The sequence below is a fragment of the Nicotiana tabacum genome, chromosome 10 (genome assembly GCF_000715075.1).
Source record: "Nicotiana tabacum cultivar K326 chromosome 10, ASM71507v2, whole genome shotgun sequence".
Taxonomy (NCBI): domain Eukaryota; kingdom Viridiplantae; phylum Streptophyta; class Magnoliopsida; order Solanales; family Solanaceae; genus Nicotiana; species Nicotiana tabacum.
Window position 1 is genome coordinate 154,600,762 of NC_134089.1, and position 14,867 is coordinate 154,615,628.

Genomic DNA, 14,867 nt, shown 5'->3' on the forward strand with positions numbered 1-14,867 from the left:
ATTAGTAATATGGGCTACTTGAAATAGATCGGTTATCTTCTTGTCATGCCACCCTCGATTACATGCAAAGGAAGTTGAGTTTGAGATACTGAACTAACCCAATTTTGTCCTAAGAGGAGAACAATTTCCAAATATAAATAAGGTTATATTATGTATCAAGGCTCAATGTTACTAAAGATTGATTGTCGGGGTCCTAGCTATGATGAGTGACATAAATAGACAAGACACCGAACTCGGAAAAAGGTACCAATAGCTAGAGAATTCTTTGATATGTTTTTGTGAATTTACCAAGACTAGATAATACGGGAATAGCCTTTGGTATCGATTTGAAACCTAACATGCAATCCATATCGAAACCCCCTATTGTATGAAATCAGCGGAACTAGATAGAGATAAAGGAATAGTTGCAAGACCTACTGATAAGAATTTTATCAAATCGAGTATATATTCATGGGGTGCACCAATGCTGTTTGCGAAAAGAAAGACGAGACCAAAAAAAAACAAGAAAGTTGTGCATAAACTACAGACTCTTAACAAGGCATAAACATATAATAAATATTCATTGTCTCATATAAATGGCTTGTTTGATATGTTACAAAAAGCCACTGATCTTCAATCTGGCTATCATCAACTTAGAATAAAAAGGAATATATTTTGATGTCCGCCTCTAGAACTCGGTACATACATTAAGAGTTATTTGTGATACATTTTGGACTAGTCGATGCTCCAACTATATTGATGTACATAATGGATATGGTTTTCAAAGTTGGCTTTTTGGTGGAAAAAAAATTTCATAGTTCTTAAAAGCAATATTCTTGTATATTCTCGTAGTCATGAAAAACACGAGGATCACTTTAAAATTGTGTTAAAGACGCTGGATAAAATCAGCTTCTTACCAAGTTCTCGAAGCATGAATTTTAGCTAAACTCAGTGGCATTCCTCGGATATATTACTAAGGGTGTGATTACGGTAGATTCCTATAGGATAGAAGCAGTTCAAAAGTGGAAAGGATCAACTACTTCTATGGAGATTCACAACATCTTGGGATAGGGAGGCTACTACAAGCTATTTTTGTAGAATTATTTTATATTTGTGGCACCATTTACCAAGTTAACATAGAAAAATAAAATCAAAATCAAAGTTGCAGTGGATGAAAAACTGAGTAGAGCTTTTCGAAGCTCAAGTGTGACGACCCGGCCCGTCGTCACGTGAGTTATTGCCCCGTTTCCCCCATTTTTATGCTTCTTCATGTTTCGTTATCGGTATTCGGTGTGTTAGAGTTAAATCAGATTGGTTATGATAGGAAATGAGACACTTAGTCTCTGTAAGGAAGGCTTGTTTTGAAAAAGTCAACTAGATGTTGATGTTACAACCCATATCCACACGCGTTAGTTTATGCCATATATTAGTTAACATAAATCCAAGAAGGAATTACCTTTGAGATGATAAGAAGTTAATCATATTGGTCTTAAGTGATACAAGGGTGTATAAGGGTGATTAACAAGTATTAGAAGTTAAACGAATCAAGGATGTTGTAACTCGTATTTTCAGGTAAACCTAGAGGTTCTTAATACACTCAAGAGGTCATGTATTAAGGTATTTGAATCATATAATATCCGTATCATAAGTCTTGAAGTCAAACGAGTTATGAAACAAATGTCGACAAACGTTGTCGCAAATTAAGTTCATAATTTTACTTAAACATTAGTTTAAATATTTCTAAGCTTTTCTCCTAATTTACAAGGAATTACGGGGTGATCTACCCACAAAATTAAATATCTATGAGTCTAGTTTCCAACGCATTAAACCGTTTGTCAATAAGATCTCGGAGTATAGAGATATTCATATTTTCGCAAGCCTGCGCAGATTGGTAGATGACAAGTAGGTGCATCACCTACTTGCCAAAATGATAGGACAAAATTAAAAGACCTAAGTAGGCCAAGAGAGGACTTTTAATGGGTTATGAATTCAGTTATTTCATCCATATTTCAGACCCTCAAAACCAAAGTTAACCCCTACAACTCCTCCCCAAAAATCCCACAAAAACCCTAATCGATTTTCCATCTCTTTCAAGTTCTATTTGAAGGTAAAACCTAGAGTTTGAAGAACCAAAGGAAGGGCTGAGTTATCCAACAAGTAAGGTAAGTTACTGCCATCTTTCATACATTTTTCTCTGCTGTTAATTCATGGTAATTCATTCTATACATGTAAGAACTCACGGGACGGTGATCGGAAGCCGTGAGTTCGAGTTATTCACTTGTAGCAGACTGTTTTGTGTTGCTATTGGGCTGCGTCTTTTACTACTATATTGTGGATTTTTGGAGGTGGAAGGGTGTGGAGAAACACCATATATATGTAGGGTCGTGGGCTGATAGTTATTCGTAACATTTCCAGGTCGTTTGACACGACTACGGTAGCCGTCGTATGTGTGATGTAATTAGGTTGTGCGTGGACTATTTTGGGAGGCTCAATATGTTTATTATTGATGTTGTTTGGGCTGTTTGGTGATTGTTTGGAATGGTGTGAAGTCATATATATAGGGGAGGTGTTGTCCGTTTCAACGTAAAATAGGTTGTGGTCGATACATAATAGTTATGACGCTTAAATGATAACGATAGTATCGTTTCTCTTATTGTAGACTAAGGAGTTGTGACAATTGCATAGCTTGTGATTGGGGAAGTATATACAAGGTATGTGAGGCTATCCCTTTTCTTCTTTTGCACGACTCTGATTGTACATAATGTAATGAACGAGCTTCCAAAGATACTCTACTCTTAAAAGCTAGTAGTTCTTACATTGCTTTCCCTCTTATGGAACGATTGATGTTAATGTTACTTCTCTTATTCTTATGTTATCAATGTTGTTGGTACTTCCTGATTCTTATAAGGTTCGTAATGAAGAGTTGGTCCTAATAACGTGTACAGAGGAAACCGACCTTACGTCACTCCGAAAGGTTTAGAATGTGATTCCATGAGTCGAGCATGCATTATATATATGTATCTATTTTACTCTACCGAGCCTTGCTATAGTCGGCCGGGTACAACACATATTGTGCAACCACTGATCAGTTGGGTTTTACCGAGCTTCACGTGGCCAGGTATGATTCTACCGAGCCTTATGACGGCCGAGTACGTTTTTACCGAGCCTATTATGGCTGGGTACGGTATGATGATGATGATGCCCACAGAGGCGTATGTTTTAAAAGTTTATGTATACATACATATGTATCATGCATTTTATGTCAGTAGCCCTCAGAGGTACTCAGATGTTTCAGGTTGTATATTCTCTATCCCTGCTTACATTACTGTTCGTATTTATGGTTCCCGGCTTTACATACTCAGTACTTTATTCGTACTAACGTCCTTTTGTTTGTGGATGCTGCATGTCGTGCTGCAGGCCCTAATAGATAGGCAGGTGCAGCTCCCCCACCACTGTAGGTTGTCCAATTCAGAAGTGATTGGCGAGATCCTTTCTCCGGACTTGCCGTGGCCTTGGTATGCATTTTTGTTATAGATATTATGGGTATGTCGGGGCCCTGTTCCGGCTATGTTGCAGTACTTATGTTCATTTAGAGGCTCATAGACAAGTGTCGACTCATGTATAGTTTGGTATGCCTTGTCGGCTGGTTTTTGTTGTATAGTCTTTCATGGTAGCGTGGTAGCTCGTACCTTATATGTAGTTTCTTGATTGTCTGGTCATCCCCTGCTATGTATGTTCATGCCATCATATTTTATTGTTGGTTTTCCATGATCCATGTCTACCATTTATATTAATCTCGTCAACCCTTAAAGATAATAAAAAAAGGTTAGATAAAATGTACGTTGGTGCTCGACAAGTATGGTCGGGTGCTAGTCATGGCCCTCCAGTTTGGGTCGTGACAAACTTGGTATTAGAGCAAGTCTGTCCTAGGGATTGTCTATGAGTCGTGTCTAGTAGAGTCTTGATTATGGATGTGTAGCACGCCACATTTATAATTAGTATACTACATGACATCTAGGGTTGTTACCTTCTTCCTAAATCTAGATCGTGTGTAGAGTTGAGTCGTAAGTGTTCGTCTCTAATATTCACCTTGTTTTCTTTCAGTGATACCTTCGACTAGGAAGCAAACAATTAGTAGATGGCTTGATACAGCTGCGGGAGAGGGTACCAGTCAGGTGCCCCAAGCCAGAGCAGGCCAAAGTGAGGCTCAGAGTGAGATGTCGTCTCATACCTCATCTACTCCGTCTCCTCCAAAAGATATTAGGAGGTACCCAGCACCTCCAGTTCCTCCATCTGGTACTACAGACTAGGATATGCGGAGTGCTTTGTAGTTATTGACTAGCTTGGTAGCTGCTCAGGCTCAGAGGCAGAATACATGTGCTACTGATAAACCAGTTAGTACGAGAGTTCGTGATTTTATTAATTTAGACCCTCCAGTGTTTACCGGATCAGACCCCAAGGAGGACCCGCAGACTTTTATTGACCAGGTTCATCGTACATTGCGGGTTATGCATGTTTGTGATACAGAGGTAGTAGAGTTGGCTTCTTATCGGCTACGGGATTTAGCGGTTCTCTAGTATGATAGTTGGGAGAGATCCAGGGGTCCGAACGCTCCTCCAGCTATGTGGAAGGAATTTTCTGAGGCCTTTCTTCGTCACTACTTGCCAGTTGAGATACGACGAGCTAGAGCTGATAAGTTCTTGAACCTTAGACAAGGTAATATGAGTGTGCGAGAGTACAGTATGCAGTTTGATTCTTTGGCAAGGTATGCTCCCCATATGGTGGCCGAGATGAGTGATAGGGTGGATTTGTTCGTGAACGGATTGGGACCACATCTGATAAATGAGTGCACAATAGCCTACTTGGTAGAGGGCATGGATATTTACCGTATTCAGTCTTATGCCCAGACCCTAGAGGATCGTAAGCTCCAGCAGAGGGCTGATAGGGAGCAGGATAGGGGCCAACATAAGAGGGCGATATTTGCAAGGTATTCTAATGACTTTAGAGGCAGCGTCAAGCCCCAGTCTTCGAGGAGTTCGGTGCCACCTGTAGCTAGTGCTCCTCCACAGTTTCAGAGGCCTCGATATGATCGATTTACCCATTCTGGTCCAGGTCAGAGTTCGCAGGCATCAGGCTCGCAACATCATAAGGATACTAGTCAGACGAGACCCACAACACCACATTGTGATCAGTGTGGCAAGGCCCACTTTGGACTGTGCCGTCGAGGTTCTGATGCATGTTATTCTTGCGGATAGCCTGGCCATATGATGTGTTATTGTCCTAACATGGGAGGTGATGGTATGGCTCAGCCGACTGGATCTATGTCTGCTTCTTCCTCATCAGTTCGACGTCCAGCACGAGGTTTTCAGCAGTCGACAGGTCGTTGTAGAGGTAGAGGTGCAGTGTCGAGTTTGAGTGGTGGTCAAAATCGAACCTATGCTCTAGTAGGTCGACAGGATCTCGAGTCGTCTCCAGATGTTGTTACAGGTATATTATCTGTGTTTTCTTATGATGTATATGCGTTGATTGATCCGGGATCTACATTATCATATGTTACACCTTTTGTGGCTAATAAGTTTGGCATTGAACCTGAATTGATAAGTAAACCCCTTGCGGTATCTACTCCGATAGGAGATTCTGTGATTGCTAGAAGGGTATATAGAGGTTGCACTGTGATGATTTGTAGTCGTCAAACCTCGGCAAATTTATTTGAGTTAGAAATGGTTGATTTTGATGTGATAATGGGAATGGACTGGTTGGCCTCATGCTATGCAAATGTTGACTGTCGTACGAAGATGGTTAGGTTTCAATTTCCTGGTGAACCCATCATTGAATGGAAAGGGAATATTGCTACACCAAAAGGTTGGTTTATTTCCTATCTTAAGGCAAGGAAAATGATCTCAAAAGGTTACATTTATCATTTCGTTCGCGATAGGGATGCGGAGGCGAAACCGCCTACTTTACAATCAATCCCCGTGGTCAACGAATTTCCAGATGTTTTCCCAGATGAACTCCCAGGCCTTCCTCCTGAAAGGGAGATTGAGTTTAGCATTGATGTGTTGCGTGACACTCAACCGATCTCTATCCCTCCATATAGAATGGCCCCGACAGAGTTGCGAGAGTTGAAGGTGCAGTTGAAGGACTTGCTGGATAAGGGCTTCATTAGACCTAGCACTTCACCTTGGGGTGCACCAGTCCTATTCGTGCAGAAGAAAGACGGGTCGTTACGGATGTGTATCGACTATCGACAGTTGAATAAGTTTACTATAAAGAACAAGTATCCACTTCCAAGAATTGATGACCTGTTTGACCAACTCCAGGGTGCCAAGTATTTCTCCAAGATTGATTTACATTCAGGGTATCATCATGTGAGGGTTAAGGATAAGGATATTCCAAAGACGACCTTCCGGACAAGACACAAGCACTTTGAGTTCTTGGTGATGTCGTTCGGGCTAACAAATGCCTCAGCAGCTTTTATGGATCTCATGAATACTATATTTAGGCCCTATCTTGATGTGTTCGTGATTGTATTCATTGATGACATTCTAGTATATTCTCGTTCGGAGGCGGAACATGCGGGCCACTTGCGGATAGTATTACAAATGCTTCAGGATCGTAAGTTATATGCTAAGCTCTCCAAATGTGAATTTTGGCTGAACTCAGTAGCGTTCCTTGGCCATGTGATATCTGAAGAGGGTATTAGTGTTGACACTCAGAAGATCGATGCAGTAAAGAATTGACCAAGACCTACAACACCATCAGAAGTCCGCAGCTTCCTAGGGCTAGCAGGATATTATAGGCGGTTTGTAGAAGGGTTTTCCTCTATATAATCACCATTGACTAAGTTAACACAGAAAGCTACCAAGTTCCAGTGGTCTGACACTTGTGAACGTAGTTTTCAGGAGCTGAAGAATCGATTGACATCCGTACCAATGTTCACTCTCCCTGAAGGAACAGAAGGTTATGTGGTATATTGTGATGCCTCAGGTATAGGTTTGGGGTGCGTATTGATGCAGCGTGGGAAGGTGATTGCTTATGCATCAAGACAATTGAAGAATCATGAAAAGAATTATCCAACCCATGATTTGGAATTGGCTGCAGTAATATATGCTTTGAAGATATGGCGGCACTACTTATACGATGTCCATGTTGACATCTACACAGATCACAAGAGTTTACAATACATCTTCAAGCAGAAAGAGTTGAATTTGAGGCAGCGTAAGTGGCTTGAATTACTGAAAGACTACGACGTCAAGATATTGTATCATCCCGGTAAAGCCAATGTTGTGGCAGACGCTCTCAGTCGTAAATCAATGGGAAGCTTAGTACATATTGAGGCAGGTAGATGGGGGTTGACTAAAGAGCTTCATCAGCTAGCCAGTATGAGAATCAGATTGTTAGACTCTGATGACAGAGGTGTTACTGTACAAAATACATCAGAATCATCTTTGGTAGCCGAGGTAAAAGCACGACAATATGAAGATCCTATCTTAGTACGATTAAGAGAGAGCATTCAGCAGTGTAAAAGTATGGCTTTTGAGATCGGAAGAGATGGCGCACTGAGATACCAGGGTCGATTATGTGTGCCTAATGTGGCAGGGTTGCGATAGAAGATTATGAATGAGATTCATCAATCCCGATATTCCATCCATCCCGGCTCGACAAAGATGTATCATGATGTCAAGGAGCAGTATTGGTGGGATAACATGAAGAAGTCTATTGCAGAATTTGTAGCCCAGTGTCCCAATTGTCAACAAGTAAAGATAGAACATCAGAAACCCGGTGGATTGCTTCAGAATATAGAGATTCCGACCTGGAAATGGGAGGTGATTAATATGGACTTCATTATTGGATTACCTCGCTCTTATCATAAGTTTGACTCCATCTGGGTGATAATTGATCGACTTACAAAATGTGCCCATTTTCTGCCAGTTAAGACAACTTACACGGCTGAAGATTATGCGAAGTTGTATATCAAGGAGATTGTTAGGCTTCATGGTGTGCCGGTATCTATTATATCGACCGAGGAGCTCAATTTATAACTAACTTTTGGAGGTCTTTTCATAAGGGTTTAGGCACACAAGTGAATCTCAACACTGCATTTCATTCGCAGACTGACGAACAAGCTAAACGTACCATTCAGACACTGGAAGATATGCTACGAGCATGTGTTCTAGATTTTAAGGGAAATTGGGATGACCATCTTCCACTCATAGAATTCGCCTACAATAATAGCTACCATTCCGGTATTAAAATGGCCCCATACGAGGCACTATACGGGAGAAGATGTAGATCACCAGTTGGATGGTTCGAAGTCGGTGAAACAGAATTATGTAGGCCAGATTTGATTCACCAAGCTATTGAGAAGGTGAAAGTGATACAGGAGCGATTGAGGACGGCACAAAGCAGGCAAAAATCTTATTCCGATGTCCGACGCCGTGATCTGGAGTTTGAGGTTGGTGATTGGGTTTTCCTGAGGATCTCACCAATGAAGGGTATTATGCATTTTGGGAATAAAGGTAAGTTGAGTCCAAGGTATATCGGTCCGTAAAAAATTCTTCGACGGATTGGACAGGATGCCTATGAGTTAGAATTGCCATCCGAATTGGAATTTGTCTACCCGGTATTCCATGTATCTATGTTGAGGAAATGTATTAGAGACCCTTCTCGAGTCGTCCTTATCAAAGATGTACAGGTTACAGAGGACCTATCATATGAAGAAGTGCCAGTGGCTATATTAGATCGACAAGTTCGCAAGCTGAGAACAAAAGATGTAGCTTCCATCAAAGTATTGTGGAGGAACAAGAATATGGAAGAAATAACATGGGAAGCAGAAGAGGAGATGAAGTCTAAATACCCGTACCTATTCCAGAATGAAGATAACAAGGATGCTGGTGGAACACATGATACATTGGAAGGTGAAATGGCTCTATGAGGTAAGCAATAACTTGAGAATACTCTTCCTTAATACAAAATGGCGATATGCAGATAATGTACATGTCCATAATGCTTTGCATACTCTTGTAAGGCCATATGTTGAGTTAACCGCTTGCAAGTTTGTCCTCTATTTATGGGAGAAACTTGGCCGGAATCCACGATGATTTAAACTTCCCATGAACCCTTACATTCGAGGACGAATGTTCCTAAGGGGGGAAGGGTGTTACAACCCATATCCACACGCATTAGTTCATGACATATATTAGTTAACATAAATCCAAGAAGAAATTACCTTTGAGATGATAAGAAGTTAATCCTATTGGTCTTAAGTGATACAAGGGTGTATAAGGGTGATTAACAAGTATTAGAAGTTAAACGAATCAAGGATGTTGTAACTCATGTTTTCAGGTAAACCTAGAGGTTCTTAATACACTCAAGAGGTCATGTATTAAGGTATTTGAATCATATAATATCCATATCATAAGTCTTGAAGTCAAACGAGTTATGAAACAAAAGTCGACAAACGTTGTCGTAACTTAGGTTCATAATTTTACTTAAACATTAGGTTAAATGTTTCTAAGATTTTCTCCTAATTTACAAGGAATTACGGGGTGATCTACCCACCAAATTAAAGATCTATGAGTCTAGTTTCCAACGCATCAAACCGTTTGTCAATAAGATCTTGGAGTATAGAGATATTTATATTTTCACAAGCCTGCGTAGATTGGTAGATGACAAGTAGGTGCATCACCTACTTGCCAAAATGATAGGACAAATTTAAAAGACCTAAGTCGGACAAGAGAGGAATTTTAAGGGGTTATGAACTCAGTTATTTCATCCATATTTCAGACCCTCAAAACCAAAGTTATCCCCTGCAACTCCTCCCCAAAAATCCCACACAAACACTAATCGATTTTCTCTCTCTTTCAAGTTCTATTTGAAGGTAAAACCTAGAGTTTGAAGAACCAAGGGAAGGGCTAAGTTATCCAACAAGTAAGGTAAGTTACTGCCATCTTTCATACATTTTGCTCTGCTGTGAATTCATGGTAATTCGTTCTATACATGTAAGAACTCACGGGACGGTGATCGGAAGCCGTGAGTTCGAGTTATTCACTTGTAGCGGACTGTTTTGTGTTGCTATTGGGCTATGTGTTTTACTACTATATTGTGGAGTTTTGGAGGTGGAAGGGTGTGGAGAAACACCATATATATGTAGGATTGTGGGCTAATAGTTATTCATAACATTTCCGGGTCGTTTGACACGACTACGGTGGCCGTCGTATGTATGATGTAATTAGGTTGTGCGTGGACTATATTGGGAGGCTCAATATGTTTATTATTGATGTTGTTTGGGATGTTTGGTGATTGTTTTGAATGGTGTGAATTCATATATATAGGGGAGGTGTTGTCCGTTTCAACGTAAAATAGGTTGTGGTCGTTACATAATAGTTATGACGCTTAATTGATAACGATAGTATCGTTTCTCTTATTATAGACTAAGGAGTTGTGACAATTGTATAGCTTGTGATTGGGAAAGTATATACAAGGTATGTGAGGCTATCCCTTTTCTTCTTTTGCACGACTCCAATTGTACATAATGTAATGAACGAGCTTCCAAAGATACTCTACTCTTAGAAGCTAGCAGTACTTACATTGCTTTCCCTCTTATGGAACGATTGATGTTAATGTTGCTTCTCTTATTCTTATGTTATCAATGTTGTTGGTACTTCCTGATTCTTATAAAGTTCGTAATGAAGAGTTGGTCCTAATAACGTGTACAGAGGATACCAACCTTACGTCACTCCGAAAGGTTTAGAATGTGATTCCATGAGTCGAGCATGCATTATATATATGTATCTATTTTACTATACCGAGCCACGCTATAGTCGACGAGGTACGACACATATTGTGCAACCACTGATCAGTTGGGTTTTACCGAGCTCCACGTGGCCGGGTACGATTCTACCGAGCCTTATGACGGCCGGGTACATTTTTATCGAGCCTATTATGGCTGGGTACGATATGATGATGATGATGCCCAAAGAGGCGTATATTTTAAAAGTTTATGTATACATACATATGTATCATGCATTTCATGTCAGTAGCCCTCAGAGGTACTCAGATGTTTCAGGTTGTATATTCTTTATCCCTGCTTACATTACTGTTCGTATTTATGGTTCCCTACCTTACATACTCAGTACTTTATTCGTACTGACGTCCTTTTATTTGTGGATGCTGCATGTCGTGCTGCAGGTCCTAATAGACAGGCAGGTGCAGCTCCCCCACCACAGTAGGTTGTCCAGTTCAGCAGTGATTGGCAAGATCCCTTCTCCGGACTTGCCGTGGTCTTGGTATGCATTTTGGTTATAGATATAATGGGTATGTCGGGGCCCTGTTCCGGCTATGTTGCAGCACTTATGTTCATTTAGAGGCTCATATACAAGTGTCGACTCATGTATAGTTTGGTATGCCTTGTCGGCTGGTTTTTGTTGTACAGTCTTTCATCGTAGCGTGGTAGCTCGTACCTTATATGTAGTTTCTTGATTGTCTAGTCATCCCCTACTATGTATGTTCATGCTATCATATTTTATTGTTGGTTGTACATGATCCATGTCTCCCATTTATATTGATCTCGTCAACCCTTAAAGATAATAAAAAAAGGTTAGATAAAATGTACATTGGTCCTCGGCAAGTATGGTCGGGTGCTAGTCATGGCCCTCCAGTTTGGGTCGTGATAGTTGACTATTGAGTTAGAAGGCTCAGATGTGATTTCCGGCAATTCGGTTAGCTTTGGGGGTTTATATGTGGCTTAGGAGTGTGATCGGAATTGATTTTGGAGGTCCGGAGTAGAATTAGGCTTGAATTGGTGAAGTTAGTATTTTGGCGAATTCCGGTTGGTAGGTGAGATTTCGATACGGGGGTCGGAATGGATTTCTGAGAGTTGCAGTAGCTTCGTTAGGTGATTTTAGATGTATGTGCAAAATTTTAGATCATTCGGAGGTTTTTTGGTCGGGTTTCTGATCAAATGCGTATTTCGGAAGTTTTTAAGAAATTTAGGCTTGAATCCGATGTAATTTGATGGTTTTGGTGTTATTTGTGGTGTTTTGATGATTGGAACAAGTTTGAATGATGTTTTAGGATGGGTTGGCACTTTTGGTTGAGGTTCCGGGGGCCTCGGGGTGATTTCGGATGGTCAATCTGACCAATCTTGTTTTTTTTGAAGTTGCAGACTTCAGCTGAGTGTTGCAGAACATTTTTGTTCTCTGCGATCGCAGGAGTGCAATTGCGATAGCATAGAAGGTTTGGGGAAGGCCATTCTGATTGCTCAATGCGATTGCGGAATAGGGTATGCGATCGCATAGGTTGAGGAGGTTGTTCATTGCGATCACATGAGGAGTAATTTGATTGTAGATTCAACATCTAAATTCATGGAAATTTGATTAAAAAGGGAAGGATTAGGGCTTGACTTTTGAAATAGAAATTTGGGGGTTTGAGGGAGCATTTGAGCTCGGATTTCGATAAATTTGATATTTATAGATTCGTGGAGAGATAAGGAATCCGGTGATGTCAATTTTCTTATTTTTCGAGAAGTGGGCCCGGGGCTCGGGTTTTGCCAACTTCGTGATTTTCGATATTTTTCGAGTCTTTTCGATTGGGTTGTATTCCCTTAGCCTATTGTAACGTATTACTTGTGGTTTTGATCAGATTCGACGCTCGAGGAGGTTGATTTGTTAGGCAAGGGAGTAGTAAGCTAGGAGTTTGGCCTGCTTGAGGTGAGTAATGGTTACAAATGATGTTCTGAAGGTTTGGAACCCCGGATTTGTACAACGTGGTGCTATGTTGAGATGAGACACACGCTATATGATGAGCGTGGGGTCTGTTACTACTGGGGATTTGGACTCGGTCCGTCCCGTTTGATGACTCTACTGTAATTTTGACTGAGACTTAATTAATATCATTATATTATGGGCTAGTTGCCATGTTTGAGTCCTTGTGCCGATCTGTAAAACCCTTAGGGGGCATTTGTATTGGTTGACCTCACTTTTCTTGTCGAAATCATACCCTCAGTAATGTTCTTAACTGATAAACATAATATGAACCAGCTTTAGAAATTGTTAAATCCTAATGAGAGTAACGTGTGGGTTGAGAACCCCGTCTTATCTTAGTGTGCCCGAGAGGCCAAGTCTATATTGACTGAGAGGGGTCGAGAACCCCATTGTGAGGGTATTTGATATGCTATGGATCGGGCTGCACGCCGCAGCAATGTATATATTTATGCAGATCGGACTGCATGCCACAGTAGTATATTATATGGATCGGACTGCATGCCGTAGTAGTATATTATATGGATCGGACTGCACGCTGCAGTAGTATAGCGCTTGGGCTGAAGGAGCCCCTCCGAAGTCTACACACCCCCAATGAGCGCAGTCGACTATTCTTGGATCGGGCTGCACACCGCAACAGTATATATATATATATATATATATATATATATATATATATATATATATATATATATATATATATATATATATATATATATATATATATATATATATATATGGATCGGGCTGCACGCCGCAACAGTATACTATATGGATCGGGCGGCATGCCGTAGTAGTACAAATATGAATTCGGTTATCGTGAGGAGTAAATGAAATGAATACTGGCTTAAAGGACTTTTAACTGACTTCTTCATTCAGTTGCTGTTTTTGATATTCTCACTGTTTTAATATAGAAATGTGTAGTGTTTTACGAGTTTTCTTTCCGTCAGTCATTATTTATTGCTATTACTCACTGAGTTGGAGTACTCACTTTATTCCCTGTACCATGTGTGCAGATACAGGTATCCCGGAGGCATAGTTTGAGCCTTCTGCTATTGTTCAGCTTATTCCGGAGTCATCGAGGTAGCTGCATGGCGTCCGCATGACCCGATTTCTCCCCTTATCCTCTTTATTTTCCGCATTCTAGACAACTCTATGTATAGGTTGCTACAAAGACTTGTATTAGAGGCTCTTGGCTCGTCACACCAGATCGGTGGGATTTATATTAATATTTTATGGATTTTCTGTACTGTTTATCTATTACTATAGAGTTATAATCATGTTAACTTGGCATTAAATCCTATTAAGTGGTAATGAATTCTACATAAGGGATTGTGAGTGATGAATTGGTTGGGCTTGCCTAGCATCGTGATGGGATCCATCACGACCGGGGATTGGGGTTGTGACAAGTTGGTATCAGAGCCTAGGTTACTAGGTCTCGCGAGTCTTGAGCCGGTTTAGTAGAGTCTAGCAGATCGGTAAGGAGACGTCTGTACTTATCCTCGGGAGGCTGCAGTACCTGTTAGGAAAATTCCATATTCTTGAAATTCCTGTCGTGCGAACTTGTTGATCCGAATACTAAATTTCTCTTTGTTCCATTCTCTCATAGATGGTGAGGACTCGAGCTACCGGACGTGCCGGACGACCACCCGTACCACCTACTAAGGCTACTAGAGGTCGTGGACGCGGTCGTGGTTGTGGTAGAGATAGAGCAGCAGGGGCAGCACCTGTGGATCCTTTAGTTGCCCCAGCTCAAGACCAGGCTCCAGCAGCATCAGTGCAGGCACCAGTTGTGCCCATTGTGATATCGAGTCTCCAGGAGACATTGGCCAAGATATTGACAGTTTGTACGGGCCTGGCTCAGGTGGTTTCAGCCACCACAGTAGCAGCAGCTACTTCGCAGGCTGGGGGAGGCAATCAGACCCTTGCTGCTCGTATACCTGAGCAAGTAGTGCAGGGATTACAGACTCCAGAGGACCTCTAGCTCAGCCAGTGGTACCCGTTCAGGAGTACAGGGTTCCAGTTATGCCATACGATGAGAAACGTCATCTTGAGAGGTTCAGTAGACTTCAGCCTCCTTCTTTCAGTGGTGCTCAGGGCGAGGATGCCCAGGGTTTTCTCGACAAG